Source organism: Pseudophryne corroboree, unplaced genomic scaffold, assembly GCF_028390025.1.
Source record: "Pseudophryne corroboree isolate aPseCor3 unplaced genomic scaffold, aPseCor3.hap2 scaffold_672, whole genome shotgun sequence".
Taxonomy (NCBI): Eukaryota; Metazoa; Chordata; class Amphibia; order Anura; family Myobatrachidae; genus Pseudophryne; species Pseudophryne corroboree.
Window position 1 is genome coordinate 222867 of NW_026970259.1, and position 26192 is coordinate 249058.

Sequence of the window (26192 nt, forward strand, 5' to 3'; positions counted from 1 at the left end):
ACTTTATTCAGGTTTAGGTGCTTTGTGCACCTAAACCAGAGTGTAATGGGCGCAATAATTGAGGGCATTTGAATTTCCCTTATATGTGTGTGTGTGATATACACATAGACACACATACTGTATTTCTTTATATAATGGACACCTCAGTTTCTATTCATTCATGTCCTGCCCCCTACTCTGTCAGACCCCTTCCCCTCTACTTTTCTGACCCCAAACGCCACTCATTCTTGTTGAGTGCTGGTGGGCCCATTCAGAATTTTGCTATGGGGCCCACAAAGGTCTTGTTACGCCACTGGGCAGGGTTATAGAGGAGGCGGTGCAAGGCATCCTGGGAACAGTCAAAGCTTTAGCCTGTTGGTGCCTTGGATCAACATCCAACTCTACACCCCGATGTTAGTGTAGTGCCTTTTGGGGTTAAGGTTTTACAGAAAGTTACAGTTTTTTTTAATTTAGTAAAATATGCCCCATTTTAAAGATAGGGCATTTAAATTTGTTGCACCTGTGCAGTACATAGCAGCCTGCAGGGCATGTACAGTGGCTTCATTTGGGTGCACATACATTGCCGGCTCCTGGTCGCAAACTGAAATGATTGTGTGTAAGTGGAATAGCGGTGTTTATGTCATACAGGGGGGTGGGGGAGGTTTGTGGTTGGCGGGGGGCACGCTGTGCGATTATTATCCTGCATCTATACATACATGCGCTAACACCTGGACATACACTGATGTACCCACACCTAATATCCATACATACACGCCCTGACACCTGGACATACACCAACATTCCCACACCTGCATCTATACATACACATGCTGACACCTGGACATACACCAACATACAAGCACCTGCATCTATATATACACGCGCTGACAAATGGACATACACCGACGTACCCACACTTGCATCTATACATATATGCACTGACATCTGGACATACAAGCACCTGCATCTATACATACACGCGCTGACACCTGAACCTACACTGACGTTCCCACACCTGCATCTATACATACACATTCTGACACCTGGACATACACAGACGTACCCACACCTGCATCTATACATACACGCGTTGACACCTGGACGTACACTGACGTACACACACCTACATCTATATATGCATGGATGCAAATGTGGGTACGTCTGTATACGTCCAGTTGTTAGCATGTGTATGTATAGATGTTAGGTGTGGGTACATCAGTGTATGTCCAGGTGTCAGCACATGTATGTATAGATTCACATGTGGGTACGTTGGTGTACGTTTAGGGGTCAGCGTGTTTATGTATAGATGTTGGTGTGTGTATGTCAGTGTACGTACAGATATAGGTGTGTGTATGTATGTATGTATGTATGTATATGTATAGAGGAAGGTGTGATACATACATATAACACATACATGATAGATACATACATATATCACACACACGATAGATAGATAGATAGATAGATAGATAGATAGAACACATACCTACAAGATAGATACATACATACATACATGATAGATACATATATACACACACATACGATAGATAGATAGATAGATAGATACATATATATATATCAAAAAATAGGGGAGAGTTTATTGCGCCACTTGTGTACAGCACCAAATAATCTAGAGTCCACGTAAGAATTAACGACACTCCCTAGGAATTAGCACAGGGCGTCAGCTGTCCCCCAGAAAACACAGGGATGGTAGTTCCCTGAAACAACGAGTAATGCACACAGGGGGGTGGGGGATATAGCGACCGTCGGTGTCTTAAAAATAGTTCAGAAATTGTGGAGTTAAAATCGTATCTAAAATGAGTAACCAGATCTAGAAATTATTTAAAAAAGGGGGGTGATGTTTATTTAAACACTAAAACAGACAAATTAATTACATACAATCTCTAAAATTTAAGCAGCAACAATTCTTAAAAAATGGGATAAAAACAATAAACACAATGCTATAAATACCAGTTAAAAGATATAAAACAATTTTAACTTAACTTGGTATGAGGTCACTGCCAGGTAGCGACCTCATACCAAGTTAAGTTAAAATTGTTTTATATCTTTTAACTGGTATTTATAGCATTGTGTTTATTGTTTTTATCCCATTTTTTAAGAATTGTTGCTGCTTAAATTTTAGAGATTGTATGTAATTAATTTGTCTGTTTTAGTGTTTAAATAAACATCACCCCCCTTTTTTAAATAATTTCTAGATCTGGTTACTCATTTTAGATACGATTTTAACTCCACAATTTCTGAACTATTTTTAAGACACCGACGGTCGCTATATCCCCCACCCCCCTGTGTACATATATATATATATATATATATATATATATAGAGAAAGCAATTCAGAGGGGGCACTCACCAGACTTCTTTATATTTTACCAAATGTTCATTTATTGAAGATAATACTTTACATGATCAGCAATTCCTCAAGCGCTTTCGGCCCAAAACAAGGGCCTTCCTCAGGAGGTACTGTATAAAGATCACCAATTCCACCAACCGTGAACAATGAATCCAGACATCCAGCAGCAACACTGGTTCTGCCTGACTGGCCCTAAATACCCCAATCACTTGAAAATAGCGCCAAAACCGAATATGATGTCATCAGAGAGCGACACAAGGTTTCTCCACTGTGTAATTACCCAACCCTATGAGGGAAAAAGATGCAACAAACTAAACTCACCCCCAACACAAGACACAGGTGAATAGGCTCATGTCCGCTTGGTCTGGAGCATCAAAGGATGCCACCATAGCACATCGTGCACCGCCGGGACTCTGGAGCGGCCACTTCCGGTCTGTGAAACGCACATGTCGCACGGCCGGAAGTGTGCCTATGGAACGCAAACAGGAAGTAAAGTTCCGTTTTATCGGACACCACTGAGCCACATCAGAATTTGATTCCAAATCAATCCACTGGGTATAATTAAAGTTATAGCGTCTATAAGTGATACAGTGCATATGACATGCACCCGTAGGGTACTAGAGCCAGGCAGTGCAGAATAGAGGATTCCTATTATAAAATCACATAACACATCAACAACAGACAGACAACATGCATATTTGTCCAGATCCTCAAGGTACAGTTTCTCCACTGTGTAATTTCCCTCATAGGGTTGGGTAATTACACAGTGGAGAAACCTTGTGTCGCTCTCTGATGACATCATATTCGGTTTTGGCGCTATTTTCAAGTGATTGGGGTATTTAGGGCCAGTCAGGCAGAACCAGTGTTGCTGCTGGATGTCTGGATTCATTGTTCACGGTTGGTGGAATTGGTGATCTTTATACAGTACCTCCTGAGGAAGGCCCTTGTTTTGGGCCGAAAGCGCTTGAGGAATTGCTGATCATGTAAAGTATTATCTTCAATAAATGAACATTTGGTAAAATATAAAGAAGTCTGGTGAGTGCCCCCTCTGAATTGCTTTCTCTATATTTGGATGCCTCGGTATCCGGGTTGACACCCCAGCGTATGCATAATTGGAAGATGTGAGTGCAATCATACATTGGATATATCTAAGGAAATGGCTTTTTAGAATAAGGACCGTCTCCTGATTAGTCACCCATCCGTTATTACACCTGAAACTACATCCTGGATAATTAGAGTCTTTGGACATCCAACACAGCAACTGCTGGTTTTTTGCAGTTGGTATTCCTTTTTGAATACCTTTATTTTTAACCAATTTTCTTGTTTTTGAGGTTTTTTTGCATCGGGCATGATAGGGCTAGTACCGTCCCATTGATTTTTATGTACTCTTTGTGATAGCAGCTTTTGTTTCATGATACATTGAATAGTGTCTATATTGTTTCTGTGGAGCTGAATGACTGCTATATGAAATGTCCCAGTCTGGCACGGTGGGTTTTGATGAGGGATTGTTATTTGCGGCAGAAAATCAGTTGGTATCACTAACTGACGATGATGCTGAGAAAGTATATTTCCATCACTTTGAGTTTACTAGCCTTCCAGCAGAAAAACCAATTGATCTCTTTCACAAGGTACTACGTTTAAAACGTAGAGAGGTGGAATTAACACTCCACGGCCAATTCTTATCCGAATACCACCGAACTAAACGCATACCACGTGGATTTCGAGTGAGCAACACCCCCACCATCGGTAGAACTAATGCAGCCTTCTGCAGTAAATGGTGTGGTGTTTTAAATAAATGCTCACTCGACTTAATCCTCTTGGTCATTGAAGAAGTGGGGATAGAATTGGTTAAAATCAGGGAGGAAATTGAGACCTTTGAGAAAAAATATCTACAAACCTTGAAGGCAGATAAAACGGAAACCTGGTGTGACAAATTGCAATCACAATTAGATACGTTCAAGGACCAGTTGGTGACTTTAAAAAGGAAAAAGTTACAAATTGTCACTCAGGATTACACTACCCATCAAGTCTATAGGTGGTTAACAGGTGGTACAGGGGTGACTAGACGCTTTAGACAGAATAGGCCCTATCACAATAGATTCCAACAGAATAGTGATTCCTCGACATCACAGTCAGCTTCAGATTCTGAAGCTAGAGGGACTCGCCCACCGAGTGGTTTTTTAGGCAGAGGTACGCGTCCACCTCCCTCAAGAGATCCAGCAGACCAAGAAGACCCCACCCAAGAAGAGGCAGCTTTAAAAAGAAGAGCGAGGAGAAAGAAGGATTGAACAGCATTTTCAATCTATCTGATCACGTTCTGACGAAAGGGGAGATTTCACTCCTGTCATTAGGTCTTTCTTTTGTACCCACCTCCAGACACGACGATTTCAACTTAGCGGTTGATCATTATAAATTTGGGCGTAAGCTGCGCTTACGCGAGTTCTTTGGGGACAAAATTATGAAAGAGGGTGTGGATTTAACTGACCCCAAAATACTTAAAAAACCCAGTCTGTTTGATCCCCCCTCATCCAGCCCAAGTATACGGACCTTTTTAAGGATGACCGAAAATGACTTTAGAAATGATACCTCTAGGGGATTCCCAAATTTGACACCTGACCAACGTACAGCTTTAAGATCTCTGAGAAATAATGATAAGATTATTATTCGGCCCGCTGACAAAGGCGGTGCCGTGGTGATTCAGAATCTTGATAGCTATGATGCTGAGGTCAGGCGGCAACTCGCGAATCCTGAAGTTTATTCTAAATGTACGCATAATCCCATGCCTCTGGTGAAAAGAAAGGTTGATACATTAATTGACAGATCGGTCAGCATGGGTTGGCTGACGGAACAGATGGCGACCTACTTAAAGGTAGATTTTCCTATCTGCCCGATGCTTTACACGCTTCCCAAGGTCCATAAGTCTTTGGTCAACCCCCCTGGCAGACCTATCATCTCTGCTAGGGGGTCGCTTCTACAACCTTTAGCCATATTCTTGGATGGTTTCCTTCAAGAATTAATACCATTTATACCAAGCTATCTTAAAGATACTGGTGACTTTCTGGACAGAATTGTGGACCTTGGGGACATTAAAGAGAATGTGTTACTTGCAACACTAGACGTATCGTCACTGTATACGATCATTCCCCATAGGCTAGGCCTAGAGGCAGTAAGGAATTTACTTGTATCTACTGACTTTGGTACCATTCCTATTGATTGTATTCTGGCATTCTTAGAGATGATATTAACTAACAATCATTTTATGTATCAAGGAGAGTACTATATGCAATGCTCAGGGACCGCCATGGGTTCAAACGTGGCGCCTGTTTATGCAGGTATATTTATGCATGAGTATGAAACGGTAAACATCATGCCGAAATATAGCACTAAGATTGTGTATTATAAGCGTTTCATAGATGATGTGTTTTTGCTATGGGACGGTACTGAACTTGAGTTTAATGAGATGTTAGAATATCTGAATAACCTGGATTCCACCGTGCGTCTTACGGGACATTCAGACATGAAGTCTGTCAATTTTTTGGACTTGACTATTTTTCGGGCCGGAACTAAATTGGGGACTACACTATTCAGAAAAGAGACGGACCGTAACACGATTCTGCACGCCACAAGTAACCATCCGCCAGCTTTAAGATCAAGCCTTCCAATCTCACAATTTATGCGAGTCTTGAGAAACAATACGAATCCAATGACTGCTGAAGAGCAGATTGAAGAGATGAAGGCTCGTTTTATTCAGAGGGGGTACAGCAATGACACCATCAGCAAATGTTTGGAAAGAGCACGATCACGCGTTGGTGAAGCTAAACCGACCAAAGAACAGCGGATGATATATGTCACACAATTTGACGCTAAGTCGCCAGCCATTAGATCATCACTAAGGAAGCACTGGCCTATCTTAAATTCAGATCCGAAATTTAAGAAAGTTTTGGAACATCCACCTATGCTAGCATTTAGACGTGGCCGAAACCTGAAACAGCTGTTGATGCACCCTACAAGACAGACTGGTGACTCGGCAAAGAATTGGTTACACAAAACAAGAAAAGGCTGCGTCAAATGTTTGGGTTGTGTGACATGTCGCTCAATGCTGGTCGGAGATAAGTTCCCACATCCGTTGAGTGGAAAACCAATTACCATCCGTTACCGGTTACACTGTCGGATGGACCATGTTGTCTATATGTTACTACGCCCATGTGGACTGCCATATGTGGGAATGACCACCTGTTCATTCAGGGAGCGAATGGCTAACCACCGCAGCTCAATTCATCAAGCGCTACAAACAGGCAGTACCGACAAACCGGTGGCCTTACACTTCCTGAAGGAAGGACACCAAGTGGCATCTTTAAAGTGCAGAATCATAGATTGGGTCCCCATCCCCACTAGAGGGGGAGATCGCTCACTCCTCCTTAGAAAACTTGAAGCAAGATGGATACACAGACTTGGTTCCGTAACACCGAATGGTCTGAATGAGTCCAACCCGCTTAATATATTTTTACGTTAGATTCTATTCTTAGGCCTTTTTTGCCCGATGCATGCTTTTTTATTGCTTTTTCTTTTGTAAAAAAATTTTTTATATATATTTTTTGGTGTTATTATACACAGTGTCAGTATTATAATGAATATTCCCACAACAGGGACACTGTATTGTGCTTATATAGATATATAAAAAACACTAAAAAATCTGTTTGGTTTTAATCATGCATGTTTGATTTGATCCCCTTGGTACAGTTTGAAATCTAGAAGGGTGCATTATATTACGGATTAGTAGCCCAGGAACGGGTGTATAAATTAATTAATAATAGCGGTGTCCGTGTTTTTACTGTACCTTGAGGATCTGGACAAATATGCATGTTGTCTGTCTGTTGTTGATGTGTTATGTGATTTTATAATAGGAATCCTCTATTCTGCACTGCCTGGCTCTAGTACCCTACGGGTGCATGTCATATGCACTGTATCACTTATAGACGCTATAACTTTAATTATACCCAGTGGATTGATTTGGAATCAAATTCTGATGTGGCTCAGTGGTGTCCGATAAAACGGAACTTTACTTCCTGTTTGCGTTCCATAGGCACACTTCCGGCCGTGCGACATGTGCGTTTCACAGACCGGAAGTGGCAGCTCCAGAGTCCCGGCGGTGCACGATGTGCTATGGTGGCATCCTTTGATGCTCCAGACCAAGCGGACATGAGCCTATTCACCTGTGTCTTGTGTTGGGGGTGAGTTTAGTTTGTTGCATCTTTTTCCCTCATAGGGTTGGGTAATTACACAGTGGAGAAACCTTGTGTCGCTCTCTGATGACATCATATTCGGTTTTGGCGCTATTTTCAAGTGATTGGGGTATTTAGGGCCAGTCAGGCAGAACCAGTGTTGCTGCTGGATGTCTGGATTCATTGTTCACGGTTGGTGGAATTGGTGATCTTTATACAGTACCTCCTGAGGAAGGCCCTTGTTTTGGGCCGAAAGCGCTTGAGGAATTGCTGATCATGTAAAGTATTATCTTCAATAAATGAACATTTGGTAAAATATAAAGAAGTCTGGTGAGTGCCCCCTCTGAATTGCTTTCTCTATATTTGGATGCCTCGGTATCCGGGTTGACACCCCAGCGTATGCATAATTGGAAGATGTGAGTGCAATCATACATTGGATATATATATATATATATATATATGTATCTATCACAAACATATATGATTCATACATATATCACACACACATACATGATACATACATGAGAAAGACATGGGATGGTGATGAGGCCCGGGCCCCCTGCTGATGTTGCGTTGAGGAAGGCAGTGTTCCAGGGCGGATGCCAGTCGGGGAGAGCGCCGCGCAGCCCGGGAAAAATACTGCTGAGGAGCTACATCTGGAAGAGCCCCAGGGAGGGAGAGTGTCACATGCCCCATCCTGCGCGGCACACTCTGCAGGCCTGCACATGGGAAGGGAGGTCTCTGGCCACACATACTCACCCTGCTGCTGAAGCCCCGCTGCTGTCCCCATCAGCGCTCTCCAGCGGGGAGCGGGGCCAGGATGAACCTCAACCTGTGAGAACTATCTTCATGATCAAGAGATCTCATATGCAAGATAAGTATATGTTGGGAAAGGGCTGGGGAGGGCGGCTGCTCGGGCACACCCTCGTCAAGTTAAGGAGATTTAACTGAGGAAGCACAAGGGAACTCTCGTCTGGGGACAACAACTGCAGGGAGACCACATCTTTTCAGATGAACATGGGAGGGCGGAAGGCTGCCTAATACTGAAGCACCCTCAGACATTAAACCATATGCAACAACTATTGCAAGCATTCCTGGGGGAAGGTCTGCAGCAGACGGATTTGCATTCGGTGATGTCATCCAAGCAGTGGGCCAAAGTTGGCTGGAACCCTCATCTGTATATGAAAAGAGAAAAGGGGCATGCGGGGCATGGCGGTCTTTGCGGCGCTTGGATAACCCCAAGTTTGCATTAAACACCCCCACCCTCCTTCGGTGTGGGGCTCATGTTGGCCATGCCCAAGCCCCTGAAGCATTCAAGCTGATTTCTTGCAGCAGCTGGGCACTGTAACAGCTTCAGAGCTGCTCTACAAGACAAGTAAAAGGGTGTGGGCCCTGCAGCACCACCGGTAGTTTGCATACACACATATATAGGACAGCATCTCTTATATGCCTCAGGGTCAATAAAATAGTATCCTTGTCTAGGCTATCCATCCCCTCAGATAAGGCATTTGTCCATGCCGCTACAGCACTACACACCCTGGTCGACGCAATTGCCGGTCTGAGTAAGGTACCTGAATGTGTATAAATGGACTTCAGGGTAATCTCCTGTTTGCGGTCAGCACACTCTTTGAGGGTAGCCGTATCCTGGGACGGGAGGGCTACCTTCTTGGATAAGCGTGTTAATGCTTTGTCCACCCTAGGGGAGGATTCCCATCGTAACCTATCCGTTGATGGGAAAGGATACGCCATAAGAATCCTTTTGGAAATCTGCAGTCTTTTATCTGGAGATTTCCAAGCTTTTTCACATAACTCGTTCAGCTCGTGTGAGGGGGGAAAGGTTACCTCAGGCTTCTTTCCCTTGTACATATGTACCCTCTTGTCAGCGACAGGGGGTTACTCTGTGATGTGCAAAACCTTTTTTATTGCCATAATCATAAATCGAATGGATTTTGCCAATTTTGGCTGTAACTTTGCATCATCGTAATCGACACTGGAGTCAGAATCCGTGTCGGTATCTGTGTCAACAAACTGGGATAGTGGGCGCTTATGAGACCCTGACAGTCCCTGCAACATAGGATCAGGCATGGGTTGAGACCCTGACTGTCCCAAAGCTTCTGCCTTGTCTAATCTTTTGTGCAATGAGTTTACACTAGCATTTAAAACATTCCACATATCCATCCAATCAGCTGTCGGCGGAGACACCACATTCATTTGCTCCCGCTCCTCTCTAATATAGCCTTCTTCCTCAGACATGTCGACACACGTGTACCGACACACCACACACACAGGGAATGCTTTTTCTGAAGACCGTTTCCCCACAAGGCCCTTTGGAGAGACAGAGAGGGAGTATGCCAGCACACACCCCAGCGCTATATAACCCAGGAATAAAACAGTAACTTAATGTTTGCCCAGTAGTGCTGCTGTATGTAATTTGCGAATTATGTGCCCCCCCCCCCCTCTTTTCAACCCTCTTGTCTAACGTGGTATAAGCAGGGTAGAGTCCGGGGAGCTTCCTCTCAGCGGTGCTGTGGAGAAAAAATGGCGCTGGTGAGTGCTGAGGGAGAAGCCCCGCCCCCTCAGAGGCGGGCTTCTGTCCCGCTTAAACTGTAAAATTGGTGGGGGCTCATACATATATACAGTGCCCAGCTGTATATATGTTATATTTTTGCTAAATAGGTTTATATTGCTGCCCAGGGCGCCCCCCCTGCGCCCTGCACCCTTACAGTGACCGGAGTATGTGAGGTGTATGGGAGCAAAGGCACACAGCTGCAGTGCTGTGCGTTACCTCAGTGAAGATCATGAAGTCTTCTGCCGCCTCTGAAGTCTTCTTTTCTTCTCATACTCACCCGGCTTCTATCTTCCGGCTCTGCGAGGGGGACGGAGGCGCGGCTCTGGGACGGACGGTGAGGGTGAGATCCTGCGTACCAATCCCTCTGGAGCTAATGGTGTCCAGTAGCCTAAGAAGCAGGACCTTGCAACTCAGAGAGTAGGGCTGCTTCTCTCCCCTCAGTCCCTCGATGAGGGAGTCTGTTGCCAGCAGTGCTCCCTGAAAATTAAAAACCTAACAAAATACTTTCTGTCAGAAAGCTCAGGAGAGCTCATGAAAAGCACCCAGTCTCCACTGGGCACAGTATCAAACTGAGGTCTGGAGGAGGGGCATAGAGGGAGGAGCCAGTGCACACCCAGAACTAAAGTCTTTCTTAAAGTGCCCATGTCTCCTGCGGAGCCCGTCTATCCCCATGGTCCTTACGGAGTCCCCAGCATCCTCTAGGACTTTAGAGAAAATAGGATTTTAATACCTACTGGTAAATCCTTTTCTCTTAGTCCGTAGAGGATGCTGGGCACCCGTCCCAGTGCGTACTGTGTCTGCAGTTATTAAATGGCCCTTAACTCCAGAACATTTATGTGGAGACAACTTTCCTGACTTGACCATCTTCCTTGGATGTTTTCCCCCTGTGTGACCGCTCCCCAGCCTCGGAGGGTTGCATCCGTGGTCCCTAGGATCCCGTCCTGGATCCCAAACCATCGCCCCTCTAGGTGGTGAGAACTGTGCAGCCACCAATGGAGTGAGATTCTGGTCTTGGAAGACAGGATTATCCTCCGGTGCATGTGTAGGTGGGATCCGGACCACTTGTCCAACAGGTCCCACTGGAACACTCTGGCATGGAGCCTGCCAAACTGAATGGCCTCGTAGGCCGCAACCATCTTCCCCAGCAACCGAATGCATTGATGGATTAACACTCTTGCTGGTTTCAGAATTTGTTTGACCAGACTCTGGATCTCCAGAGCCATTCCACTAGAAGAAAACCTCTTCTGTGTCCAGTATCACTCCCAAAAACAACAACCGCGTCATTAGGACCAACTGCGATTTTGGCAAGTTTAGGAGCCAACCATGTTGTTAAAGAACTGTCAGGGAGAGTAGATGTTTTGCACCAACTGGTACCTGGATCTCACCTTTATCAGGAGATCATCCAAGTACGGGATAATTGTGACTCCTTGCTTGCGAAGGAGAACCATCATTTCCGCCATCACCCTGGTGAAAATCCTCGGAGCCGTGGACAGACCAAACGGCAACGTCTGAAATTGGTAATGACAATCCTGAATTGCAAACCTCCGGTAGCTTGATGCAGTGGCTAAATGGGAACATGTAAGTAGGCATCCTTTATGTCTACCAAAACCAGGAAATCTCCTTTATCCCCCGGACTGGAGATCACTACCCTGAGAGATTCCATCTTGAAATTGAATTTCTTTAGGTAGAAATTAAGGGATTTCAGATTTAAGATTGGTCTGACTGAGCCGTCCGGCTTCGGGACCACGAAGAGGCTTGAATAAAAACCTTCTCCCTGCTGACTAAGGCTGATTTGAACAATCGGTGAGGGGGAACTTCTTGAAACCCCAGTTTGTACCCTTGGGACACTATTTGTAAAACCCACGAGTCCAGGTCCGAATGAATCCAGAACTGACTGAAGAGTTTTAGACGTGCCCCCCAGTGGTGGAACTAGCGAGCAGTGGGCCCATGTGCGACAAAATGGCTTGGGCCCCCCCCCCCCATCCCTTCCCATCCAAGTCCACCCCCTCACCCCTGGAGAGGATCTGGTGAGGGGGGCCTGCTCAGGGAAGTGGATACCTAGCAACAGTGCCGTAACTAGACATTTTAGCAGTGTGTGCAAGAAACTGCATTGGAGCCCCACCCCTGCATGCAAAACAGGGGCAGTGCGCGCTGTAGGCGCGCGCAAAAAAACATAGTGGCGTGGCTTCGTGGTTAAGGGGTGTGGCCACAAAATAATACCAATTCATAAAACGGTGCACAGTAGTCTCCATTATTCAAATTACGCCGCACAGTAGCACCACTACACCAGGTAGAGACCCTTTTACACCTCACGGCGGACAGATTCCTCTTTTTACACATTACAGCAGACAGCGTCCTCTTTTTACACATTACAGCAGACAGCGTCCCCTTTTTACACATTACGGCAGACAGCATCCCCCTTTTTTACACAACGGCAGACAGCGTGCCCTTGTTACACATAGCGTACATTTTTTTCACATAACGGCAGACAGCCTGCCCTTGTTAAACATAGCGGCAGACAGCGTACACTTTTTACACATAACGGCAGACAGCCTGCCCTTGTTAAACATAGCGGCAGACAGCGTACACTTTTTTCACATAACAGCAGTCAGCCTGCCCTTGTTACACATAATGGCAGACATCGTACACTTTTTACACATTACAGCAGACAGCTAGCCCTTGTTACACATTACAGCAGACAGCTTGCCCTTGTTACACATTATGGCAGACAGCGTGCCCTTGTTACACATTACGGCAGACAGCATCCCCCTTGTTACACATTACGGCAGGCAGATTCCCCCTTGTTACACATTGCGGCAAGCAGATTCCCCCTTTTTACACATTGCGGCAAGCAGCTTCCCCCTTTTTACACATTGCGGCAGGCAGATTCCCCCTTTTTACACATTGCGGCAGGCAGTCCCCCTTTTTACACATAGCTGCAGGCAGATTCCCCCTTTTTACACATAGCGGCAGGCAGATTCCCCCTTTTTACACATTGCGGCAGGCAGTCCCCCTTTTTACACATAGCTGCAGGCAGATTCCCCCTTTTAACACATAGCTGCAGGCAGATTCCCCCCTTTTACACATAGCTGCAGGCAGATTCCCCCTTTTTACACATAGCGGCAGGCAGATTCCCCCTTTTTACACATAGCGGCAGGCAGATTCCCCCTTTTTACACATAGCGGCAGGCAGATTCCCCCTTTTTACACATAGCGGCAGGCAGTCCCAACAAAGAAAGAAAGAGTCGAAAGAAAGAAAGAAAGAAAGAAAGAAAGAAGAATTATACTTACCCTCTCCGCTGGCTCAGGCTTCTCGTGCAGCTTGACGATTCCCGGGCAGTAGAGAAGGAGGAGGAGGGAGGTGGAGGAGGGAGCCGCAGCAGCGCTGTCTTATTGGTGGAGGCGCTGCTGCTGCTGCCCCTCTGCTTCACTATAGGCTGTTCTCGGAAGACAGCCTATAGTGAAGCAGAGGGGCAGCAGCAGCAGCGCCTCCACCAGTAACAAAGCGCTGCTGCGGCTCCTTCCTTCACCTCCCTCCTCCTCCTCCTCCCCCCCGTGCCGCTGCTCCTCTCATCTCCAAGCGACCCTCCTCCCTCTTCGTGTGTTACAGAGGCGGCAGCGTGTCTGGTGCTGCGGCTGCTGCCCGTAGTGCCCTGGCCTGATCTGTTCGTTACGACGGGCGGGCGGCGGGAGTCGCAGGACGCATACCTGACGGGAGCGCTGGTGTGCGGCTGCGGCATGATACAATGAGTCATTGTGACTCATTGTAATGCCGGCGGCTGTGGGCCCTTGAGTGCGGCGGGGCCCCAGTGCAATGCACTGCCTGCCCTGCCAGTAGTTTCGCCCCTGGTGCCCCCCACTGGTGTGGGCTCCTGCAAGAGAGCCCCAGCGTCATGCAGTGGATTTGGCAGAAGCAGAGGACTCTGCTCCTGCGATCTTGAAGAGGCTTCTTGGAGTCAGCATCAGCATTCCCTTGGTGAATCCACAATGCCCTCCTATCCGAGACTGCCATGAAATTGGCCCGTGAGCACTTGTGCCCGGTGTAGGATTTTTAAATATGTGTAGTTTACTGTATGCAAGGGTTTAAAACCTTTTAGGAACTGAGATCTAAGGTGTATTACATGTAGTTTAAAAAAAACAAAAAAGGTTTATTTTATGGCAGTAGTTTCCAAACTGGGGTTCTTGCACTGGTAGCATAGTTTGGTGGTCCAGGACCAATTAAAATTATTTATACTTTATTAAATTGGCAAAACCATTCCCTCACAACATAACTGAACCTGAGGATGACATGCTATAAACACAATTTACTTGATTTTACATTTTTTTCTGAATTTCTCAATAAAAAAAACTTTGGCCTAGGGGTGCCGTGAAACAAATTTTGATACTATTTATTTATATAGTGCTCTTTCTCCAACAGGACTTGAGATATGGCTTCTGGAACTGAACACAGGATTCTAAATGTGGCTGTACCAAGGACCTATACAGTGGCATTACAGGTTGAGTATCCCTTATCCAAAATGCTTGGGACCAGAGGAATTTTGGATATCGGATTTTTCTGTATTTTGGAATAATTGCATACCATAACGAGATATTATGGTGATGGGACCTAAATCTAAGCACAGAATGCATTTATGTTTCATATATACCATATACACACAGCCTGAAGGTCATTTTAGCCAATATTTTTTATAACTTTGTGCATTAAACAAAGTGTGTGTACATTCACAGAATTCATTTATGTGTCATATACACCTTATACACACAGTCTGAAGTTCATTTAATACAATATTTTTAATAACTTTGAGTATTAAACAAAGTTTGTGTACACTGAGCCATCAAAAAACAAAGGTTTCACTATCTCAGTCTCACTCAAAAAAGTCCGTATTTCGGAATATTCCGTATTTCGGAATATTTGGATATGGGATACTCAACCTGTATTACTTTTTTCTGCTACTGGTTCTTTACCTATGCAAACAAGCATCTGACTTGCCTTTCCTATTGCTTTGTTACATTGCTCACCTGAAATAGTAATACTTAGATAGCTTTCCTCTTGCCATTATAATGCCCTTAATATTATAGTTAGCCTTTGTATTTTTGAGACGTGTATGATTTTGCATTTTTTGGCATTAAATGTTGCCATGTTCTTGACCATTCCTCTAGTCCAGGGGCGGAACTGCCAGAGACAACGGAGTCAGTTGCCGCCGGGCTCCAGCCCTAAAGGGGCTTCCTCCATTGCCCTCCGGCTGTTACGTGCCCTTCCTACTAAATAGACAAAGGCGCTACCAGCAGGGTCTCGCAGTTTGTACATTCCATGCCGTAACACCCTTCTTTCCACCTTTTTCAAGACCCAGCCCAGCAGCCTCGCCGCTGCCACCACCGCTAGCTGCAGCACTGCCAGCGGTGGGGTGCCCCTGCTTCTTCTCACACCACAGATAGCTGGGCAGCACTGCAACTGCCTGCCTGATTGCTCCGCCCCCTTCCGGCTCCCAAGCACCTCTGCTGCCCAGTGATCCAGGAGCCTGCTGCTAGGAAGAAGTGGCCGAGCTTCAGCAAGCGAGTCTGGACACTGGCGGAGGAAGCCATGATAACCAGATAATGGGGAGTGGAGAGCCAGTTCCAAGGTAATACTTTATACAGCTGGTTGAGATCCTGGTCGGTGGATATGGATTCCAAGAAAACCCTGGAGGTGCTTCCTTTCAAGGGAGACACTCTCTTTGGAGAAGACCTCAATAAGATTGTAGCTGATCTGGCTACTGCTAAAACAGCTTGCCTACCTAGTATGACTCCTACCACGCAGAAGGCTAAAAGTACTTTCCCTTGGCCCTTTCATCCTCAAGGTAAAGCGTACCCAAGGTCAGGCATACCCAAAGCAAGCTCATGCTTCCAGACCTGCCAAGCCCAGACTGAAGCAAGCCTGGGCTGCCCATCAGCCTGCTTCCAAAACGGACAAGCCTGCCGCATGACGGTGCAGGCCTCCCTCTGGGGGATCCCAGGGTGGGGGGCCCGACTTCTAGGTTTGGCATAATTCTAAGCTAGAGAATTCTGTTTGGAGCTCACCTTGTACTTTGTGAAGAAATAATCAGCATTGTGGCTGAGCAGATACATGTAGTGTGTGGCTGCAAACTGCATGGATCTCCTGCGTTGTAATGCTGATACTTTTTTTTTCAAAGTACCAATAGCTTCATATAATGTTCACAATTTTTATGCAGGATCAAATAGCTCAATAGGTAGGGTGTTTGATTAGAATTCAACAGGTTATAGGTTTGAATCCTGGGTATGGTAGTTTGAGATGTGTTATTTAATAAAGTATGTTGTTCTGACTGCCGGCATCCTATCACCTGGGATATCATACTAAATAAATGGAGTTGATCAATTTTTTTTTATTTATTTTTTAAACCAGGGACAATTTCCAGATACTTTTCTTTATAACTGAGATTGCCCCCTGGAACTTCACATCAGTTGACAACTATGCATGAGTGAGCAGTGCTTGCTCTGGATCTGCCCACCCATTTATGTGCCGTCATAAAAGAAAGCACAACTGACAGTTATCCTGGGCGTACACTACACAATTATCTGTCAGGCTATCTATCCAGTCTGGATGGATGGAATGAAAATCTGGTAATGTATAGGAGCAAATGTCAATTAACCATTTGCTCCCAAACACTAGAAAAGTGGTCAAAAATGGTCATTACACAAATTGGTTAAACCCAAAATTTAACCAATTTGTTTAGGGGACCATTTTTGTCCATTTTCTAGTGTTTGAGAGTAAATCGTTGATGGTCATTTGCTCACATAGATAACCGGATTTCTATTCCAACCAGCCAGTGTTGGAGATATGGTCTGCCAGATTACATAATGCATACCAGAGCCATAACTAGACTTTTTGGTGCCCTGTGACAGATAATTATATGCCCCCCCCCCTCCCCATTTTTGCAATATGGACAAAAGGCGCATGCCTTGTGGGGAAGGGGCATAACAAGATTGGTCTCAGAGAAAGCACATGAGATATGAAGATATATCTAGTATACTTGACACTCAATGGTTTGTGGTATTGCCGGGGTGCCCTCCTTAAATGCATATACAGTCACACATGGCGTGTTTGTGCAAATGGCATATCAGCAGTCAGCACTAACTGGTGACATGCCATTTGTACAAGTAAGCCATGTGTGACTAATATATAAACATACTTTATTAAATAACACCTCAAACTATCATACCCAGGATTCAAACCTATAACCTGTTGAATTCTAATCAAATACCCTACCCATTGAGCTACTTGATCCTGCATCTATTCTAACCTCCAAAAACAGATTCAGTTGCATTTTCCAGCGTGTTTTGTTTGCGCCTTTGCAAATGTCTTACATCGACAAACTTATTCAGTACTATTTTGCAAATAGGGTTACATTGTCGCAACATTGTGTTCCCTAATTGCTTGATTTTTTTAAATGCAACAATTGATAAAGACACCTGATAATTGCTCTGTGGAGTCTTATTTTGTGTCTACTTCTAATCTACATTTAATTCCCTACCTCTAATCAAGGCATTTTTAAATGCTGGGGGCTGCCAGGACGTGAGGCCTACCTAGACTTTAGATCTGAATTTGAATGTACTTGTGAACTAACTTAATTTCCTACTTCTAAATTCATTCCTAAATTCACTACTTACATGAATCCTGTAGTTGGGCATTTTGGGACTTCGATTGTGGGCATTGTTTTGTGTCCAGACCAGCAGCAGGTGGTGTGCATTTGCTGGAAAGGCATCGAAGACCTCCGATATGCTGCATCTCCTGATGTGTGTCTCCCTCAAGTGTCTGTCAGCAAATGCCTGCTAGACACCCCATTCCAAGCTGATTGTGACATCACGGTACATGCATCATAGAACAGGCATGCTAGAACATGGGTCTTCAACCTGCGACCCTCCAGCTGCTGTGGAACTACACATCCCAGCATGCCCTGCCTCAGTTTTAGCATACCTTAATAGCAAAACTGTGGCAGGGCATGCTGGGATGTGTAGTTTCACAGCAGCTGGAGGGCCACAGGATGAAGACCCATGTGCTAGAGCCAAGCCGCAGGTACATTGAATGCTAGCAAGCTGAATATTTAAATCCTTTTTGTTCCGCAGCATTCCAATGTGGAAGATTCCATGGAACCAGAGATCCTTCCATTGAGAAGGACATGCTGCCTGGATGACTACACTGTGCAAATTAAATCACGGAGCCAGTTGGTTTGTGGGTGGCTCTGGTGACTGGGTGGTTGGGTGGGTGGTGTGTCGGAGGTGGAGCACATGCAAATGATTGTGTATCATCCAGCTAGTGAGAGAGAAAACTCATGCAGGAGTGTGCCTGCTTGTCAGTGGGTTATGCACCTTGCCAGACGTCAAATCTACATAGAGCAGCTGGAGGGGACAAGAGCAGGTTTGCAAAATATAGATAGAAGAGCATATATGCTGGCACATTCTCCATGATTGTGTCAGCTTATGTTTTGGTGCACTGCACTTTCCTCCACTAAGTTTTAGCCATTTTTGTTAAGCTCAAGTGTAGTTGCTTCTCGGCCTTTTGGCTGTGATCTTGTATCGTGGTTGAAGGGTCTGCTGGAGGGAGGGATTGTTTTCTTCATTGGCGAAAAACCAAAGATATTCCAGGATGGAAGGCTTGGGAACACTATCCGTTTTTCAGTTGTGGAAGAGCACAGAGGTCGGATTAGACTACATTCTATAGTAAAGGATACCTTTCTATTTATTGCCCCTCCCCTTATATGTGTCTGTGTTACAATAAAGCTTCGGTCTTGTGATTCCCTCACCCTCTTACACTCCACACACATAGCCTTATTAACTGTTGTATTATTGTATAGTTTAAATGTATAGTGCAGTTCATGATTTATAGTGTAGGCTGGCCTGTGCTGTAGTTCTTGAACTGTACTATACCGACAGCATTTGTATTGTGTTTTATCTGTGCTGCAACACAGTACTTATGTGTGTAATGTTTATGTATGTTTTTTTGCTTCTTTATGTCAATAAAGACTGCTTTTTCAATACAATATCTGAAAACAATCAATGTTTATCTTTGATGGCAATAGAAGTGGTATGATATTTGCTGCTTTTGAAAGGCAATATCTGATATGTCCCCTATCTGGGAACCATATATTAAATGGCTTTTCAGAAAAGGGAGATGGTAGAAGAGCTTTCAGTACTTGTAGGACCGATGCACATTTCCTATTCTAGCCTCCAAAAACAGATTCAGTTGCATTTTCCAGCGTGTTTTGGATGCGCCTTTGCAAATGTCTTACATCGACAAACTTATTCAGTACTATTTTGCAAATAGGGTTACATTGTTGCAACATTGTGTTCCCTAATTGCTTGATTTTTTAAATGCAACAATTGATAAAGACACCTGATAACTGCTCTGTGGAGTCTTATTTTGTGTCTACTTTTTATCTACATTGAATTCTCTACCTCTAATCAAGGCATTTTTAAGTGCTGGGGGCTGCCAGGACGTGAGGCCTACCTAGACTTTAGATCTGAATTTGAATGTACTTGTGAACTAACTTAATTTCCTACTTCTAAATTCATTCCTAAATTCACTACTTACATGAATCCTGTAGTTGGGCATTTTGGGACTTCGATTGTGGGCATTGTTTTGTCTCCAGACCAGCAGCAGGTGGTGTGCATTTGCTGGAAAGGCATCGAAGACCTCCGATATGCTTCATCTCCTGATGTGTGTCTCCCTCAAGTGGCTGTCAGCAAATGCCTGCTAGACACCCCATTCCAAGCTGATTGTGACATCACGGTACATGCATCATAGAACAGGCATGCTAGAACATGGGTCTTCAACCTGCGACCCTCCAGCTGCTGTGGAACTACACATCCCAGCATGCCCTGCCTCAGTTTTAGCATACCTTAATAGCAAAACTGTGGCAGGGCATGCTGGGATGTGTAGTTTCACAGCAGCTGGAGGGCCACAGGATGAAGACCCATGTGCTAAAGCCAAGCCGCAGGTACATTGAATGCTAGCAAGCTGAATATTTAAATCCTTTTTATTCCGCAGCATTCCAATGTGGAAGATTCCATGGAGCCAGAGATCCTTCCATTGAGAAGGACATGCTGCCTGGATGACTACACTGTGCAAATTAAATCACGGAGCCAGTTGGCTTGTGGGTGGCTCTGGTCACTGGGTGGTTGGGTGGGTGGTGTGTCGGAGGTGGAGCACATGCAAATGACTGTGTATCATCCAGCTAGTGAGAGAGAAAACTCATGCAGGAGTGTGCCTGCTTGTCAGTGGGTTATGCACCTTTCCAGACGTCAAATCTACATGGAGCAGCTGGAGAGGACAAGAGCAGGTTTGCAAAATATAGACAGAAGAGCTCTCCAGCCTAGTTTGCTGTCTGTTTCCACTTCTCTTTTCTTGAGCCGCTCCCTTCTATGCCCTTGCGCACTATCCTGACTTCTCCCATCTGCTTACTTTGTGCCTTCCAACGCACAATGCGAATTACAGGTAGTGCTGCAGGGCCCACACCCTTTTACTTGCCATACAGAGCAGCTCTGGAGCTGTTACAGTGCCCAGCTTCTGCAAGAAATCAGCTTGAATGCTTCAGGGGCTGGGGCATAGCCAACATGAGCCCCACACCGAAGGAGGGTGGAGGTGTTTAATGCAAACTATAGGTCATCCAAGCGCCGCAAAAGGCCGCCATGCCCTGCACGCCCCTTTTCTCTTTTCATATGCAGACGAGGGTTGAAGCCAACTTTGACCCACTGCTTGGATGACATCACCATATGCAAATCCATCTGCTGCAGGCCTTCCCGCAGGAATGCTTGCACTAGTTGTTGCATTTGGTTTGTTGTTTGGGGGTGCTTCAGTGTTAGGCAGCCTTCTGCCCTCCCATGTTCATCTGAAAATATGTGTTCTCCCTGCAGTTGTTGTCCCCAGATGAGAGTTCCCTTGTGCTGCCTAATGATTTTGAATTGAAGTGGTTCATGTAGGTGCTATTTTAATCTGATTTTATATATGCATTTTAGTATATTTTTTTTTTTGCTTTACCATATTTATCTTTTTATTCTAGAACCACTATTTGTCTGATCAGTTATTTAATATTGGAACCAGTAGATATAAGGTGGATTTTATATGTTAATTAAACACTTTTAATTGACTGTAAAGAAGTCTACGCCAGCTTATCTCTGATTACGGACATTGGAATAGAAGTATACTGAAGAGAGATGAGCGTTGTGCGGCAAGTTGTCATGACAACGGACTCCAAGACGACGTAACCGGAAGTGACGTATCGCTAGACCTAGCGACTACGAGAAAAAGATCTAGGACTCCGGAGGCGGAAGTGACGGAGTGGGAGTTCAGGTTGCTATGGTAACCCGGCGGTTTCCGAACATGACGCCAGGTGGAATCAATTTGGAATCTGGCTGTGATTTGCTATTTAAATCTGGATGTGTGGTGCAGTGAGTATTCAGCCTCGAAAAAGACTCCAGGAATAGGAGTTGAAACGCGTCGGCGTATTCCATCTGTGACTGGCATTTACGGTGGTCTGCACTTCTAAGAACCAGAGGACTTTCCAGCTCCAGCCCGGGCGGTTTTGGGATTTAAAAGAACTTGTTTGAGAACTTTTTTGGGTTCTCAAACCCTCTGGTAATTGCTCTGCATATCTCTTTGTGGCTGTCACATTTTGGAGAATCATTCTGCACATTTTTACCCTACCTGTTTATTGTGTTATGTCCATGTTCCCCGATATGTGTCATTAAAAAACTTTATTGCACATGTGGTTCCCCTCTCCCCTCTGTTTTACATGCTACTACATTGAGAGGAGGAGGAGTGAGGAGTAAGAACCTGGACTTTCACGGTGACCTTAAGGGTTGTATGTTTTGTTTTTTTATTGCATGCAAGCACTTTATGCATTCATTTATGCACTGTTACTAGGTGCCTGTTGGTACCCGCAGCCTAATTTGTTTATTGTTCATTCATTTCTGGTGCTCTGGAGAGGCACTTATCCTGGTTGCGGGGGCTATTGTGCAGCCTTGTTTTAGACTGCGCGACACGTGGATAAAACTAGACAGATTCTTTGTTATACATTCCCTGCATACCCCTTTTCTCTTTTCATATGCAGATGAGGGTTCCAGCCAACTTTGGCCCACTGCTTGGATGACATCACTGTATGCAAATACATCTTCTGCAGACCTTCCCCCAGGAATGCTTGTACTAGTTCTTGCATTTGGTTTGTTGTTTGGGGGTGCTTCAGTATTAGGCAGCCTTCTGCCCTCCCATGTTCATCTGAAAATATGTGTTCTCCCTGCAGTTGTTGTCCCCAGATGAGAGTTCCCTTGTGCTGCCTCAGTTGAATCTCCTTTACTTGACAGAGATGTGCCTGAGCAGCGGCCCTCCCCAGCCCTATCCCAAATCATACTTATTTTGCATAGGAGATATCATGGTAATGAAGACTGTTATCCCAGGGTGAGGTTCATTCATTGCATTCTGGGTATGCTGACCCCTGTGATTTCCCCAAATGTGGGAAACTTGACTGCATTATTTGTGGTAGTGGGGGACTGTGTTTGTGCTTTCCTCTGGTCAGCTCTGGTAAAAGTCAGATTTCTTTGTCTCAGATCTTCCTCTAGCCTTGTTCTTCTTTCGAGAGTTCCCTTGTGCTGACTCAGTTGGATCTCCTTCACTTGACAGGGAAGTGCCCGAGCAGCGACCCTACCCAGCTCTAGCCCAACTCCTACTTACCTGCCAGGTGAGATACTATGATCATGAAGGTGTTCTCCCTGGGCAAGGCTCACCCATTGCACTCTGGGTGTGCTGCTCTTGCGATTTCCCCAAATGTGGGAAACTTGACTGCATAATTTGTGTTTCCCCTGGTCGGCTCTCGTATAATTCAGATCTCTTTGTCTCAGGTCTCTCTCCAGCCTAGTTTGCTGTCTGTTTCCACTTCTCTTTTCTTGAGCCGCTCCCTTCTATGCCCTTGCGCACTATTATGACCTCTCCTGTCTGCTTACTTTGTGCCTTCCAACGTCAATGCAAACTACAGGTAGTGCTGCAGGGCCCACACCCTTTTACATGCTTTACAGAGCAGCTCTGGAGCTGTTACAGTGCCCAGCTGCTGCAAGAAATCAGCTTGAATGCTTCAGGGGCTGGGGCATAGCCAACATGAGCCCCACACCGAAGGAGGGTGGAGGTGTTTAATGTGAATTAGGGGTCATCCAAGCGCCGCAAAAGGCCGCCATGCCCTGCACATCCCTTTTTTCTTTTCATATGCAGACGAGGGTTGAAGCCAACTTTGACCCACTGCTTGGATGACATCACCATATGCAAATCCATCTGCTGCAGGCCTTCCCCCAGGAATGCTTGCACTAGTTGTTGCATTTGGTTTGTTGTTTGGGGGTGCTTCAGTATTAGGCAGCCTTCTGCCCTCCCATGTTCATCTGAAAATATGTGTTCTCCCTGCAGTTGTTGTCCCCAGATGAGAGTTCCCTTGTGCTGCCTCAGTTGAATCTCCTTTACTTGACAGAGATGTGCCTGAGCAGCGGCCCTCCCCAGCTCTATCCCAAATCATACTTATTTTGCATAGGAGATACCATGGTCATGAAGATTGTTCTCCCAGGTTGAGGTTCATTCATTGCATTCTGGGTATGCTGACCCCTGTGATTTCCCCAAATGTGGGAAACTTGACTGCATTATTTGTGGTAGTGGGGGACTGTGTTTGTGCTTTCCTCTGGTCAGCTCTGGTAAAAGTCAGATTTCTTTGTCTCAGATCTTCCTCTAGCCTTGTTCTTCTTTCGAGAGTTCCCTTGTGCTGCCTCAGTTGGATCTCCTTCACTTGACAGGGGGGTGCCCGAGCAGCGACCCTCCCCAGCTCTAGCCCAACTCCTACTTACCTGCCAGGTGAGATACTATGATCAGGAAGGTGCTTCTCCCAGGGCAAGGCTCACCCATCGCACTCTGGGTGTGCTGCCCCTGTGATTTCTCCAAATGTGGGAAACTTGACTGCATAATTTGTGTTTCCCCTGGTCGGCTCTCGTATAATTCAGATGTCTTTGTCTCAGGTCTCTCTCCAGCCTAGTTTGCTGTCTGTTTCCACTTCTCTTTTCTTGAGCCGCTCCCTTCTATGCCCTTGCGCACTATCCTGACTTCTCCCGTCTGCTTACTTTGTGCCTTCCAACGCACAATGCGAACTACAGGTAGTGCTGCAGGGCCCACACCCTTTTACTTGCCTTACAGAGCAGCTCTGGAGCTGTTACAGTGCCCAGCTGCTGCAAGAAATCAGCTTGAATGCTTCAGGGGCTGGGGCATAGCCAACATGAGCCCTACACCGAAGGAGGGTGGAGGTGTTTAATGCGAACTAGGGGTCATCCAAGCGCCGCAAAAGGCCGCCATGCCCTGCACGCCCCTCTTCTCTATTCATATGCAGATGAGGGTTGAAGCCAACTTTGACCCACTGCTTGGATGACATCACCATATGCAAATCCATCTGCTGCAGGCCTTCCCCCAGGAATGCTTGCACTAGTTGTTGCATTTGGTTTGTTGTTTGGGGGTGCTTCAGTATTAGGCAGCCTTCTGCCCTCCCATGTTCAACTGAAAATGTGTTCTCCCTGCAGTTGTTGTCCCCAGATGAGAGTTCCCTTGTGCTGCCTCAGTTGAATCTCCTTTACTTGACAGAGATGTGCCTGAGCAGCGGCCCTCCCCAGCTCTATCCCAAATCATACTTATTTTGCATAGGAGATACCATGGTCATGAAGATTGTTTTCCCAGGGTGAGGTTCATTCATTGCATTCTGGGTATGCTGACCCCTGTGATTTCCCCAAATGTGGGAAACTGGACTGCATTATTTGTGGTAGTGAGGGACTGTGTTTGTGCTTTCCTCTGGTCAGCTCTGGTAAAAGTCAGATTTCTTTGTCTCAGATCTTCCTCTAGCCTTGTTCTTCTTTCGAGTTGCTCCCTCGGTGTGGGGCTCATGATGGCTATGCCCCAGCCCCTGAAGCATTCAAGCTGATTTCTTGCAGCAGCTGGGCACTGTAACAGCTCCAAAGCTGCTCTGTAAGGCAAGTAAAAGGGTGTGGGCCCTGCAGCACTACCTGTAGTTTGCATTGTGCGTTGGAAGGCACAAAGTAAGCAGACAGGAGAAGTCAGGATAGTGCGCAAGGGCATAGAAGGGAGCAACTCAAGAAAAGAGAAGTGGAAACAGACTGCAAATTAGGCTGGAGAGAGACCTGAGACAAAGAGATCTGAATTATACGAGAGCCGACCAGGTGAAACACAAATTATGCAGTCAAGTGTCCAACATTTGGGGAAACCGCAGGAGTAGCACACCCAGAGTGCAATGGGTGAGCCTTGCCCTTGGAGAAGCACCTTCATGATCATAGTATCTCACCTGGCAGGTAAGTAGGAGTTGGGCTAGAGCTGGGGAGGGTCGCTGCTCGGGCACCCCCCTGTCAAGTGAAGGAGATCCAACTGAGGCAGCACAAGGGAACTCTCGAAAGAAGAACAAGGCTAGAGGAAGATCTGAGACAAAGAAATCTGACTTTTACCAGAGCTGACCAGAGGAAAGCACAAACACAGTCCCCCACTACCACAAATAATGCAGTCCAGTTTCCCACATTTGGGGAAATCACAGGGGTCAGCATACCCAGAATGCAATGAATGAACCTCAATCTGGGAGAACAATCTTCATGACCATGGTATCTCCTATGCAAAATAAGTATGATTTGGGATAGAGCTGGGGAGGGCCGCTGCTCAGGCACATCTCTGTCAAGTAAAGGAGATTCAACTGAGGCAGCACAAGGGAACTCTCATCTGCGGACAACAACTGCAGGGAGAACACATATTTTCAGATGAACATGGGAGGGCAGAAGGCTGCCTAATACTGAAGCACCCCCAAACAACAAACCAAATGCAACAACTAGTGCAAGCATTCCTGGGGGAAGGCCTGCAGCAGATGGATTTGCATATGGTGATGTCATCCAAGCAGTGGGTCAAAGTTGGCTTCAACCCTCGTCTGCATATGAAAAGAAAAAAGGGATGTGCAGGGCATGGCGGCCTTTTGCGGCGCTTGGATGACCCC

At 45.7% G+C, this 26192-nt stretch overlaps 1 long non-coding RNA gene and 7 other non-coding genes across 8 annotated transcripts in view; 6 read left to right on the top strand and 2 right to left on the bottom strand.

The window, feature by feature from the left end:
- LOC135037383 (uncharacterized) overlaps positions 1-21869 on the top strand; it is a 137415-nt gene extending 115546 nt beyond the window's left edge. Inside the window, exon 3 of the long non-coding RNA XR_010231938.1 lies at positions 21195-21869. This is a non-coding gene — a long non-coding RNA (uncharacterized LOC135037383). The remainder of the gene's footprint in view (positions 1-21194) is intronic.
- A 668-nt stretch (positions 21870-22537) lies between these two features.
- LOC135037396 (U1 spliceosomal RNA) lies at positions 22538-22701 on the top strand. The gene has a single exon (XR_010231951.1). It is a non-coding gene; the product is annotated as a U1 spliceosomal RNA (small nuclear RNA).
- A 152-nt stretch (positions 22702-22853) lies between these two features.
- LOC135037410 (U1 spliceosomal RNA) lies at positions 22854-23015 on the top strand. Its single transcript, XR_010231964.1, has one exon. It is a non-coding gene; the product is annotated as a U1 spliceosomal RNA (small nuclear RNA).
- Positions 23016-23685: 670 nt separating this feature from the next.
- LOC135037387 (U1 spliceosomal RNA) lies at positions 23686-23849 on the top strand. The gene has a single exon (XR_010231942.1). It is a non-coding gene; the product is annotated as a U1 spliceosomal RNA (small nuclear RNA).
- Positions 23850-24001: 152 nt separating this feature from the next.
- On the top strand, positions 24002-24164 carry LOC135037414 (U1 spliceosomal RNA). The gene has a single exon (XR_010231968.1). It is a non-coding gene; the product is annotated as a U1 spliceosomal RNA (small nuclear RNA).
- Positions 24165-24833: 669 nt separating this feature from the next.
- On the top strand, positions 24834-24997 carry LOC135037390 (U1 spliceosomal RNA). Its single transcript, XR_010231945.1, has one exon. It is a non-coding gene; the product is annotated as a U1 spliceosomal RNA (small nuclear RNA).
- A 357-nt stretch (positions 24998-25354) lies between these two features.
- On the bottom strand, positions 25355-25517 carry LOC135037416 (U1 spliceosomal RNA). Its single transcript, XR_010231970.1, has one exon. It is a non-coding gene; the product is annotated as a U1 spliceosomal RNA (small nuclear RNA).
- Positions 25518-25669: 152 nt separating this feature from the next.
- LOC135037398 (U1 spliceosomal RNA) lies at positions 25670-25833 on the bottom strand. Its single transcript, XR_010231953.1, has one exon. It is a non-coding gene; the product is annotated as a U1 spliceosomal RNA (small nuclear RNA).
- Between the last annotated feature and the right edge of the window lie 359 nt (positions 25834-26192).